The sequence below is a fragment of the Geotrypetes seraphini genome, chromosome 8 (genome assembly GCF_902459505.1).
Source record: "Geotrypetes seraphini chromosome 8, aGeoSer1.1, whole genome shotgun sequence".
NCBI classification, from domain to species: Eukaryota; Metazoa; Chordata; class Amphibia; order Gymnophiona; family Dermophiidae; genus Geotrypetes; species Geotrypetes seraphini.
The window spans coordinates 174,557,654-174,569,709 of record NC_047091.1 but is presented as its reverse complement, the minus strand read 5'-3'; the positions used below and the strand labels follow the sequence as shown (position 1 = coordinate 174,569,709).

General features: G+C 52.4%; 1 protein-coding gene across 5 annotated transcripts in view; it reads left to right on the top strand.

The window, feature by feature from the left end:
• Positions 1–12,056, top strand: part of TTC28 (tetratricopeptide repeat domain 28) — a 1,476,681-nt gene that overhangs the window by 1,450,229 nt on the left and 14,396 nt on the right. The window lies entirely within an intron of this gene.

Here is a 12,056-nt window from a genome sequence, read left to right as displayed (position 1 = left end):
CTCCGGGCCCTTTCCTCCTCCATCTTCTCCTCTAGCACCCCAGGGCGACTCGGAAGACTCCTCTCCTCCGGAAATAGAGTGGTGCCCTCAATAGAAAGCATCGACGCTTCGGCCCGCATGCCTCCCACAGCCGAGGAATTCTCCGGTTCTCGCGCTCAAGCTCCGCACTCGAGAAAGACGTCCATCGGGCCAACTGGTGGATTAGATTCCTCCGGGAAGACCCGGATCTTAGAGTTCCTCTTGACCATCGGGAAATGGTAAGAAAAAGTTTCTGCCAGCAAGTCCGCGGCGTCCCGGCACAAGCTACCAGCCCCCATCTCAGTTAAGCAACCTGGGTTTGGCCATTGTTGGATACAGGATACTGGGCTTGATGGACATTCGGTCTGAGCACTGTTCTTGTCCATTTCACTGCAATTCACAGTAAATACTTTTGAGATCAATGCGTTATCCTTCCACATAACATAGGAAAGACTCAAACAGCTGGAAGATTTTTTTTTGTTGTTTAAATCTTTATTGATTTTCAAACTTTGATAGTGCAATACAATTGATAAAATCATAAATACTGCATAAAACGCACTAATAACTATACAATTATTACATTAAACAATCATTTACAGTGGTACCTTGGATTACGAGCATAATCCGTTCCAGGAGCATGCTTGTAATCCAAAATGCTCGTTTATCAAAGCGAGTTTCCCCATAGGAAATGATGGAAACTCGCTTTGATAGGTTCCCATCCTCCATCCCCCCCCCCCCGAGGCCATCAGCGCTGCTCCCCCCCCCCACGAGAACCGACATTGCTCCCCCCGAAGGCCCCCCCCCGCGAACCAGCGCCCTCCCCCCCCCCCCGCGATCCGGCACCCCCCCAGCCGCCATTGGGCACACCCCCGCCGCGACCTGAAGTCCCCCAACCCACCCGAACCCTCTTCTTACTTCAGTGTAGCCTCCGCACCGGCACCAGCATGTCCTGCCGGTGCCCGAAGATCTGCCTCCTGTGCTGGGCCTTGAGCGAACGTGAACTCTCAGGCCTTGAGCATGCGCACATGCTCAAGGCCCAGCACAGGAGGCAGATCTTCGGGCACCGGCAGGACATGCTGGTGCCGATGCCGGTGCAGAGGCTACACTGAAGTAAGAAGAGGGTTCGGGTGGGTTGGGGGACCTCAGGTCGCAGTGGGGGTGTGCCTGATGGCGGGGGGAGGGTGCCGGATAGCGGGGGGGGGGGGGGGCGCTCGGAAATCAAGGCGCGCTCGGTTTCCGAGGCGCCGATTTTGCGAATGTTTTGCTCGTCTTGCAAAACACTGGCAAACCGGTGCACTCGTAAACCGAGGTACCACTGGCTCCCATCCTCATCTTAATTATTAATACAATAAAACATATGATGTGATTTCAATATTATAATTAAATAATTTAACTTCTCAACGTACATTTCCCTTCCCCCACCCACCCACCCTCCCTGGATATGTAAAGAAATCTAATGAAAAGGGAAGAAACATGACCCTTACTGTAATGCAAGAAAAGTAGTCAATGGACTCCATACATCATTAAAGGACTTACTAGTCCCCAAACGTTCCACCATCATTCTTTCATACTTATATGTGGTACACACATTTACCCACCAAAAAGCAATGTTACTTACCGTAACAGTTGTTATCCAGGGACAGCAGGCAGCTATTCTCACTAGTGGGTGATGTCATCAGACAGAGCCCCGGTACGGACGTCTCACAAGCACGTGTTGCTTGTAGAAACTTAAAGTTTCTAGATGCCCGCACCGCGCATGCGCCGGTGCCTTCCTACCCGGAGATCCGGGCGTGTCTCCTCAGTTCAGGTAGCTAGCCTGAGAAGCCAACCCAGGGGAGGTGGGTGGGACGTGAGAATAGCTGCCTGCTGTCCCTGGATAACAACTGTTACGGTAAGTAACATTGCTTTATCCCAGGACAAGCAGGCAGGTATTCTCACTAGTGGGTGACCTCCAAGCTAACCTCAGTGGGATGGAGGGGGAGTTGGCGACTTAAGAGAATAAATTTTTCAATACTGTTTGGCCAAACTGTCCATCCCGTCTGGAGAGGGTATCCAGACAATAATGTGAGGTGAATGTGTGAACCGAGGACCAGGTGGCAGCCTTGCAAATTTCCTCGATTGGTGTTGATCTGAGGAATGCTACTGAGGCTGCCATTGCTCTGACCTTATGGGCTGTGACCTTACAAGGGAGTGATAATCCAGCCTGGGCATAGCAGAAAGAGATACAAGCCGCCATCCAGTTAGAGATGGTGCGCTTTGATACGGGTCTTCCCAACTTGTTAGGGTCGAAGGAGACAAAAAGTTGAGGAGTGGTTCTGTGTGGCTTGGTGCGATCCAGGTAGAAAGCCAAGGCACGTTTACAGTCTAGAGTGTGAAGGGCCGATTCTCCGTGGTGAGAATGAGGCTTAGGGAAGAATACTGGAAGTACAATGGATTGGTTGAGATGAAATTCGGAGACCACCTTAGGCAGGAATTTCGGGTGAGTGCGGAGGACCACCTTGTCATGGTGGAATACTGTGAATGGTGGGTCCGCCATCAATGCCTGGAGTTCGCTGACTCTGCGAGCGGACGTAAGGGCTACAAGGAAAAGAACTTTCCAGGTGAGATACTTCAGAGGGGCCCTGTTGAGTGGTTCAAACGGGGGCTTCATGAGGTGGGAAAGGACTACATTGAGGTCCCAAACCACTGGGGGTGGTTTGAGAGGAGGGTTAACATGGAAGAGTCCTTTCATAAATCTGGCGACCACCGGATGGGCCGAGAGGGGTTTCCCTTGTAGAGGTTGGTGGAACGCCGCAATAGCGCTCAGGTGGACTCGTATGGATGTGGACTTGAGCCCAGATTGAGATAGGTGCAGGAGATAGTCCAGCACGGAGGATAAGGAAGCTCGCTGGGGTTCCTTTGACTTAGAAACGCACCATGAGGAGAATCTGGTCCATTTCTGGGAGTAGCATTGACGAGTGGCGGGCTTCCTGGAAGCTTCCAAGACTTCCCTCACTTCTTGTGAGAATTGGTGAGGGGTTACGTTGAGAGGAACCAAGCTGTCAGGTGGAGAGACTGCAGGTTGGGATGAAGTAGTGATCCTTGATGTTGAGTAAGTAGTGAAGGAAACACTGGAAGTGGTACTGGTTCCCTGCTGCTGAGTTGAAGTAGGAGGGAGAACCAAGGTTGTCTGGGCCACCGAGGGGCTATTAGAATCATGGTGGCCCGTTCGAGTTTCAGCTTGACCAGAGTCTTCTGGATCAGCGGGAATGGTGGGAACGCATATAGAAATCGTTTCCCCCAGTTCAGTAGAAAAGCATCTGCCTCGAGGCGATGAGGAGTGTAGATCCTGGAGCAAAACTGAGGCAGTTTGGCGTTGTGGGGAGCCGCAAAGAGGTCTATCTGAGGCGTCCCCCATTGCGTGAAGATTTGGTGAAGGGGGTTGGAATGGAGAGTCCATTCGTGCGGTTGTAGCAGACGGCTTAGTTTGTCTGCTAGGACGTTGTTCTCCCCCTGGATGTATACTGCTCTGAGTAAGGCGTTGTGGCGCACCGCCCAGTCCCAGACTCGTAGAGCTTCCTGGCAAAGGAGGGACGAGCCCGTGCCCCCTTGCTTGTTGATGTAATACATGGCAGCCTGATTGTCTGTGCGAATGAGGATTACCGTGTCGTGAAGTAGATGTTGGAAAGCTTGGAGCGCATTGAAGATGGCTCTGAGTTCCAATAGATTGATTTGGTGTAGTCTTTCCGCACTGGTCCAGAATCCTTGGGTGCGGAGACCCTCCAGGTGGGCCCCCCATGCGTAATTCGACGAGTCGGTTGTGAGAACTTTCTGATGGGGGGGAGAGTGCATCAGCAAACCTCTGGATAGATTCGAAGAGGTCATCCACCAAAGTAGAGACTGCCGAAGAGCAGGTGTGACTACGATGCGTTTGGATAGTGGATCGGATGTCTGATTCCACTGTGATGCCAGGGTCCACTGGGGGATCCTGAGGTGGAGTCTGGCAAAGGGTGTCACGTGTACTGTGGAGGCCATATGGCCCAGGAGCACCATCAGTTGTCTCGCCGGTATGGTTTGGTGAGTGATCACCGACTGGCAGAGGTGAAGAAGAGACTCCATGCGTTGCCGGGGCAGGAATGCTCGGAGTCGGGTGGTGTCCAGGACCGCTCCGATGAAGGGGAGGGACTGGGTAGGTTGTAGATGGGACTTGGAGAAGTTGATCTCGAAGCCCAAATTCTGGAGGAAGTAGGTTGTAGCCAAGGCCGCCGAAGTGACCTCTGGGGCTGACGGGGCCTTGATGAGCCAGTCGTCGAGGTATGGAAAGACCTGTAGACCCCTGTCCCTGAGTGCTGCGGCCACTACCACCAGGCACTTTGTGAAGACTCTGGGGGACGAAGATAGGCCGAATGGTAGCACTCGATACTGTAGGTGCAGATTTCCCACCCGAAATCTGAGGAACTTTCGGGAGGCCGGGTGAATGGGGATGTGAGTGTAGGCCTCTTTGAGATCCAGGGAGCATAACCAGTCGTTCTGCTCGAGGAGGGGGTATAGAGAAGCCAAAGTCAACATGCGAAACTTCTCTTTGACCAGGAACTTGTTGAGGGCCCGAAGGTCTAAAATGGGTCGCAGGTCGCCCGTTTTCTTCGGGACGAGGAAGTACCGGGAGTAAAACCCTCGGTTCAATTGGTCTGACGGGACCGTCTCGACCGCCCGAAGCTGAAGTAAGTTTTGGACTTCCTGAAGAAGAAGGGCGGTCTGCGTCGAGCTTGAAGGATACTCTCTTGAAGGATGGTCCGGGGGGACCCGGTGGAGTTGAAGGGAGTATCCTTCTCTTATGATGGAGAGGACCCATAGGTCCGTGGTTATGGCCTCCCATCTGTGGTAAAAAAGATGGAGGCGGCCCCCTATGGGAGAGGCCGAGGTTATGCTCCCGGGAGGGGCGTCAAAAGGGCTGGGGAGCCTTAGGTACAGCGGGTGGCTGGACTTTTTGCTGAGACTTCTGGGGGGGTTGTCTCTTCGCAGGCTGTCTCGCCGCGGGCGTTTGTCTGGGCATGTAACGCCGCTGGTAAATCAGGGGTGGCCTGGAAGGTCGAGACTGTTGAGGTTTGGGTTTGGGCCGTAGGATGGATTGAAAGGATTTTTCATGATCCGACAGCTTCTTGGTAACAGTTTCGATAGACTCATCGAACAGGTCGGCTCCAGCACATGGTACGTTGGCGAGTCTGTCCTGTAGGTTGGGATCCATATCGATAGTACGGAGCCATGCCAGGCGACGCATAGCTACCGCGCTTGCGGCGGCGCGTGCCGAGAGTTCGAATGCATCGAAGGAGGATTGCATCAGCTGGAGTCGTAATTGGGAGAGGGAGGCTACCACTTCCTCGAACTCGAATCGAGCTTGGTTGTCTATGAACGGAGTGAACTTGCGGAGTACCGGCAAGAAGAACTCCAGATAGGAAGAGAAAAAGAAGTTGTAGTTTAGCACCCGTGACGCCATCATGGAGTTTTGGTAGAATTTTCTACCAAATTTGTCCATCGTTCTTCCCTCTCGGCCCGGCGGTACAGAAGCGTAGACCTGGGAGGGATGAGAGCGTTTGAGGGAGGACTCGACCAATAGGGATTGGTGGGAGAGTTGGGGGCCCTCGAACCCTTTATGGTGCACGATGCGGTATCGAGCATCGAGTTTGCTGGGGATCGCCGGTATGGAATACGGCGTTTCGAAGCACTGCATGAAGGTCTGGTCCAGTAATTTATGCAAGGGGAGCCGAAGCGACTCCGTTGGAGGGTTAGGTAAGTGCATGGTGTCCAGATACTCTTTGGAGTATCTGGAGCCCGTGTCAAGGGTCACATCCAGATCATCCGCCATTTGTCGGAGGAATGATGAGAAGGACAATTGTTCCGCCAGCGTCGGTCTGTGGGACGGGCTGGAGGAGGATGAGGCCTCCAGGTCTGTGGACATCGGGGAGTGGCAAGGAGAATCGGGTACCGGTGTCTCCTCGTACTCCGGGCCCCTCGGAGGGGACACCTCTGTTGAGGAGTATCCCCTACGTTGCAGTTTTTTCTGCGGTGACACCTCCGAATGGCGTGAGGAGTGCCAGGATGAGTGTCTCGATCGGTGCCCGTCTCGGTGGCGGGACGGGGATCGGGATCGTATGTGCATCGCATGGTCTCCCGAGGCCCCCAAGTGGATAGGGCTGGAAGCGGTGGATCGCAACTGGGTTTGCGATGCGGGTTCTTGCGATGCTACCCAAGTCTGGTAAGGAGTGCGGAAGAACTCTTCCTGACTATGCCCAGGGCTTCGAGTATCGAGCGGGGGTCTGGTCCCATGTTGGCGCGGAGGCGTAATGGGTTCTAATGGCGGCATATCGGTAAGCGAGGTTTGCCGCGTGGGCATCGCCGCCCTCCCCCGTTCGTCCTCGTCGGTTGTCGAGGTCGAACGGTGTGGGGGAGGGGGAGGGGGCGGACCGCCCCTTTGGGTCGGTACCGGGAGGTCACCCTGTATGGCAGCGATGAGCCCGGGTCCGATGGTCTGCATGAGCTCAACGAATTGAGCTTCCAGCACGGACCGTAGCGAAGCCGATAGGGAGGGATCCGCACCGAAAGGGGGTCCTCCTGCACGGACATCGCGCTCCTTCGAGGTCGAGTGCTTCTGCTTAGCAGCTTTCGGCACTTTGATGACCATTGGTGGCACTGTGGAAGGAAGAGGTACCTGAACCGAGGAGACCGGGGCAGGCACCGACGTCGAGCTCGTGGATGGTGTCGGGGCGAGCGATGCCGGTTTCACCACACTCGATGCAGGGGTGGTCGATGCCGGTTTCGCCCGAACCGGGGAGGTATCAGATGAAGTGGAGGCTGTGGGATCCTTAGCTGCGTCCATCTTGAACATCGATTCCCACAATAGGCAACGCCGCTTGAATGAGCGTGCCGTAAGGGTAGAGCAAGGCCCGCACGATTTCGGGATGTGGTCAGGGCCCAAACACTGCAAACAGCGCCAGTGAGGGTCCGTGAGTGAAATCGCGCGTTGGCACTTGCTGCACTTTTTAAACCCGGTGGTTGGCCGGGACATAGGCCGGAAAATCTCCGCCGCGAGGTCGAAGCCAGTGGGCCTGAGCCACGTGGCCGGCCCGTTCGACCCGCCGGAGGAAATAATCTTCTTTTTTTTTTTTTTTTTTTACGAAAATAAAAGAACTGTTAACTGTAATTAAAAGAAAGGCGAAAACGCGGACAAGGAAGGCAAATTTAACTGAATTCAGCTAGCGCATGATGAAGTTGAACTTCTCAGCTCCGCGGAAAAGAAAGAACTGAGGAGACACGCCCGGATCTCCGGGTAGGAAGGCACCGGCGCATGCGCGGTGCGGGCATCTAGAAACTTTAAGTTTCTACAAGCAACACGTGCTTGTGAGACGTCCGTACCGGGGCTCTGTCTGATGACATCACCCACTAGTGAGAATACCTGCCTGCTTGTCCTGGGATAAAGTGTAATTAACCCTGTCATGGTTCTTCCAATTATGGGTGACCAGTCGAACACCTATTCCTGTCATGATCAGGAAAAGGCGACTTTTATACTTGTCTAAAGCAGGCTTAACATGAAGTAACGTACCACAAATTACCGCCTCATAGGACAAGGGGATAGAGGACCCAAGACTGAGATTTATTTGTCCCCAAATTGACTTCCAGAAACTAAGTATCAGTGGACAAAAATATAACAGATGATCCAAAGTCCCTAAACAGCTGGAAGATTGACAACTAGAGCTGCGCTTTACGTAAACCTACAAACAAAATCATTCATCCACATTTCTGTCTTTATGCTTGCTTCCATTTCTTTTATAAGATACTAGTCTTTTAGCCTGTTACATTAACGGGTGCTAGAACCACTCCTGGGTCCAGTGTGTATTTGTTGTGCCCCTTTACCCAGGTCTCCAAATGCTGTGGTGGATCTCAGTAGAGACAGAGCTGAAAGCTGCTCTATCCATCAGAGTCTTTCCTCTGCTGTGAGCAGATAGACAGATGGTCGCTACGGGTCTACCGTCCACCTACCGGCCTCCCGCGCTCGGCCCTGCCCAAACCGAGAAAACCCCCCGAACTGCGCCGCAGTCGCCGTCTCTGCGTTCCGATTGGCCGGTCCGCGAACGGCCCTTGACCTCCGTCTTTATTTTTGATTGGCTCTCTCAGCATTTTACGGCTCTTCTATTGGCCGGTCGGTCCGCGGGACTCAGAACCGAAACAAATTATGGGCAGAGGCAGGAGGGCTCAAAATCTGACCTGGCTAGCGGCGAACTTCGGCCGCGTCCGGGAAAAAAGAGCCTGGGGAGACCGGAGGAGCGGAGCGAGCTTGTGGAGGTGATCGGCGCCGCGGCTCTGTCCCGGCGGCCTCCGAGCGGCGGCGCTGGGTGCGTGAGAGGAGCCTGCTGCCCGAAGAGGAGGAGCGGCGGGGTCTGAAGAGGCTGAGCTGTGGCTCCCCGAGCTGAGATTTCTGCCGTTGGCTCCTTCGGTCCTGGCTGTCTCTTTCGCCATGTTCTGCCTGTTGTGTGGTGATGTATTAAGCGCGCATGTGCACTCTCGCCATGGGCACAGCGCGACAGATCAGATCTCCGGGAACACGCGGCGAGAGTGCGCATGGACGGCTAGCATTTTATTATTATAGATTAGGATGGTAGCAGGGGAATTTGTCTTAGTTTGCAGATCTACCCTGCTGGCTGCAATAACAGAGAAAACTGCATTATTACGATCGATTTAGTGCAAGTTAGCTATTATTTTCTTTTTTGCTCGAGTGAATTTCATGCTCGCGCAGATTAATAGTGGAGGGTCCTGAAATCTTCTATTTATACACACAAAACATACAGCATTAACCATGATTCTGCTAATTTAGGGCTCCTTTTACGAAGGAGCGCTAGCGGTTTTAGCGTGCGCTAGCCGCTACCGCCTCCTTTTAAGCAGGCGGTAGTTTTTCGGCTAGCGTGCGCTAAAAACGCTAGCGCACCTTCGTAAAAGGAGCACTTGGTGTGTTTATTTTACTTTCAAAATGTATATTCCGCTGATCCCTCTTGCAACAGTTCTCCAAGGACTGCAGGAAGTAAACCTTAAACTCGCCGCCAGACAAAGCCCAGCTCTGGGAAGTCCACCCCACTAAGGGTGTGAAATGAATTTTGTTTCTCTTTCAATTGAATTTTGCTTTCCTCTGTGGCCGACGCTGCTAACAAAGGCGTGAAATGCTGCCAGCGTGGTGGTTTTTTTTGTTAATATGAGAAAAAATGTTCACTGTAAAGCGGGCAGATAGCAACATCCGGGTTCAGTCAGGTCACTCTGTAATTAGAGACATTAATTGGTGGGGGGGCCCGTATGTAGAGTAGAGGTCTGCACGGGAACAGGGATCATGGGAATCCTGCAGTTCCCGTGGGAGTCCCGCGGGAAATCCCCCCTAACCCACGGGACTCCCTCGGGGACCCCCCTCTGGCCCACGGGACTCCCACGGGGACCTCCCTCTAGCCAACGGGACTCCCACGGGGATGGAAGGCTTTGGAAGCAGGGTTCGTCCATATAATATAATGGATACGTCAGCCTTAGTAAAAGAGGGGGTTTATAAGTTAATTACCTGAACAGAAAACAAAAAAAAGGGTTCCACGAAAGAGATTCCACAAGGAAAACAGCAGCGCAAACACAAAAGAAACTGTGGAATTGATGATCCTGTCAGAAGTAATTGCTGCTTTTTATGGGGACGGGTGGGGATGGAGAGGATCCTGGCGGGGAAGGGTGGGGACGGAGAGGATCCTGGCGGGGACGGGTGGGGACGGAGAGGATACTGAAGGGAATGGGTGGGGACGGAGAGGATCCTGACGGGAACGGGTGGGGGCGGAGAGAATCCTGGCGCGGAAGGGTGGGGATGGAGAGGATCCTGAAAGGGATGGGTGGGACGGAGAGGATCCTGGCGGGGACAGGTGGGGACGGAGAGGATCCTGACGGGGACGGGTGGGGACGGAGAGGATCCTGAAGGGGATGGGTGGGGACGGAGAGGATCCTGGCGGGGACGGGTGGGGACGGAGAGGATCCTGACGGGGACAGGTGGGGACGGAGAGGATCCTGGCGGGGACAGGTGGGGACGGAGAGGATCCTGGCGGGGACGGGCGGGGATGGGTGGGATTTCTGTCCATGCGCAACTCTCTATTGTAGAGAAAGAAAAAGGTTCATGCCTACAAGGATTCTCAGCTTGCAGCAATACAAACCAGATAAATTAAGGATGCTGGAATTGGTGATACCTACTTGGAAGGAGCTCCAGATTTTAGAGAATGTGTTTAGGAACCTGGCAAAAACTATACAGATATTTTCTCTCATAGATGTCGTAACGAGGGAAGCCACAGAGGCCATGGTCCCCCCCAAAGATTGGTGTTCTAATTTTAAATCTTCAAGCAGCTGCCGCGTCAATGGGCAAACCTGCCCCGGGGTACTTCATTCTACGCGGGGGTTAGGTGCAGAGCTGGACCGTGAAGTGTGAAAAATCACAAATAACTTCTCGGCCGGCTCTGACCCACCCCTGCCTCCCTCCTGAGTCCCCGGAACCTCACCTGGTGGTCTAGCGGTGAAGCGGGGCACAAGCAATCTTCCTATGCTCCTGCCCTGTGCAGAGACATCATCAGAATGGATGCCGTGAGTTCCCGTTGTAGTCTCGCTCCTGCCACGCTTCACCACTAGACCACCAGATAAGGTTCCGGGGAGGCTTGAACGGCTTAAAAGTAGCCAAAAAATGAATAGTTTTTTTCTAAAAAAGTCACGAATAACCAAATCCGTGGATACTGAAACTGTGGATTCGGAGGGAGATGTGTACTTCCTGGAAAGGCCTGCTCACTAACACTGCGCAGTGGCTGCCTGAAGACTTACAATTACAGATGAGGACGGAGCTTAGGCATTGGTGGAATGAGGCATTATGACATCACAATCTAAACTCTAGATGTTGCTACTTATGTCTTTAAAGTGTTTGAGGCTTGTGCAGATGAGGACAGAGTTTAGGCATTGGTGGAATGAGGCATTATGACATCACAATCTGAGCTCTAGAATGTTGCTACTTATGGTTTTAAAGTGTTTGAGGCTTGTGCAGATGACGATGGAGCTTAGGCATTGGTGGAATGAGGCATTATGACATCACAATCTGAGCTCTAGAATGTTACTACTTATGGTTTTAAAGTGTTTGAGGCTTGTGCAGATGACGATGGAGCTTAGGCATTGGTGGAATGAGGCATTATGACATCACAATCTGAGCTCTAGAATGTTGCTACTTAGGATTTTAAAGTGTTCGAGGCTTGTGCAGATGAGGACAGACCTTAGGCATTTTTGGAATGAGGTATTATGACATCACAATCTGAGCTCTAGAATGTTGCTACTTAGGATTTGAAAGTGTTCGAGGCTTGTGCAGATGAGGACGGAGCTTAGGCATTGGTGGAATGAGGCATTATGACATCACAATCTGAGCTCTAGAATGTTGCTACTTATGATTCTAAAGTGATTGAGGATTGTGCAGATGAGGCGGAGCTTAGGCATTGGTGGAATGAGGCATTATGACATCACAATCTGAGCTCTAGAATGTTGCTACTGATGATTTTAAAGTGTTCGAGGCTTGTGCAGATGAGGACGGAGCTTAGGCATTGGTGGAATGAGGCATTATGACATCACAATCTGAGCTCTAGAATGTTGCTACTTATGATTTTAAAGTGTTCGAGGCTTGTGCAGATGAGGACGGAGCTTAGGCATTGGTGGAATGAGACATTATGACATCACAATCTGAGCTCTAGAATGTTGCTACTTATGATTCTAAAGTGATTGAGGATTGTGCAGATGAGGCGGAGCTTAGGCATTGGTGGAATGAGGCATTATGACATCACAATCTGAGCTCTAGAATGTTGCTACTGATGATTTTAAAGTGTTCGAGGCTTGTGCAGATGAGGACGGAGCTTAGGCATTGGTGGAATGAGGCATTATGACATCACAATCTGAGCTCTAGAATGTTGCTACTTATGATTTTAAAGTGTTCGAGGCTTGTGCAGATGAGGACGGAGCTTAGGCATTGGTGGAAT